The sequence below is a fragment of the Coptis chinensis genome, chromosome 5, assembly GCF_015680905.1.
Source record: "Coptis chinensis isolate HL-2020 chromosome 5, ASM1568090v1, whole genome shotgun sequence".
Taxonomy (NCBI): domain Eukaryota; kingdom Viridiplantae; phylum Streptophyta; class Magnoliopsida; order Ranunculales; family Ranunculaceae; genus Coptis; species Coptis chinensis.
The window spans coordinates 51,891,768-51,892,484 of NC_141460.1; positions in this window are offsets into that span (position 1 = coordinate 51,891,768).

The following is a 717-nucleotide window of genomic DNA, read 5'->3' on the forward strand; positions in this document are numbered from 1 at the left end:
ATGCATCAAACTATAACCTCAAATAATATTTAACAGAAAATCGAAACCTGGATGCAAATGCAAGTATTAAATTAATCTAACCTTAAATAATAATTAACATAAAATCAAAACTTTGATACAAATACATCAAACTAACATAAAAAAATAATTGTCGGAAAATCGGAAACTGGATGCAAATGCATTGAGCTAACCCTCAAAGATTAAATTAATGGGAAATCGGAAACTGGATGCAACTGCATTGAACTAACCTCGAAGAAAAATTAATTATAAATTAGAAACATGATGCAAATGTGTGGAACTAATCTTAAAAATTAATTAACTGGAAATCGAAAATCGGAAACTAGATGCAAATTCAATTTTATCAAATAATAAACGAGAAATCAGAAACTAGATGAAAATGCATTAAACTAATCTCACAAAATAATTAATGGGAAATTAGAAACTGGATGTAAATGCATTGAACTGACCTCAAAGAACAATTAACATAAAATTGAAAATTAGATGCAAATGTATTGAACTAATCGAAAAGAATAATTAACGAAAAATCAGAAACTGGATGCAACTACATTGAACTGATCTCAAAAAAATAAATAACGGAATTGGAAATTGATGCAACTACATTGAACTAACCTCAAAATATAAATAATGAAAAAATCGAAACTACATGCAAATACATTGAACTAACCTCAAAACATAGTTGGGTTATATTGTGGTAAT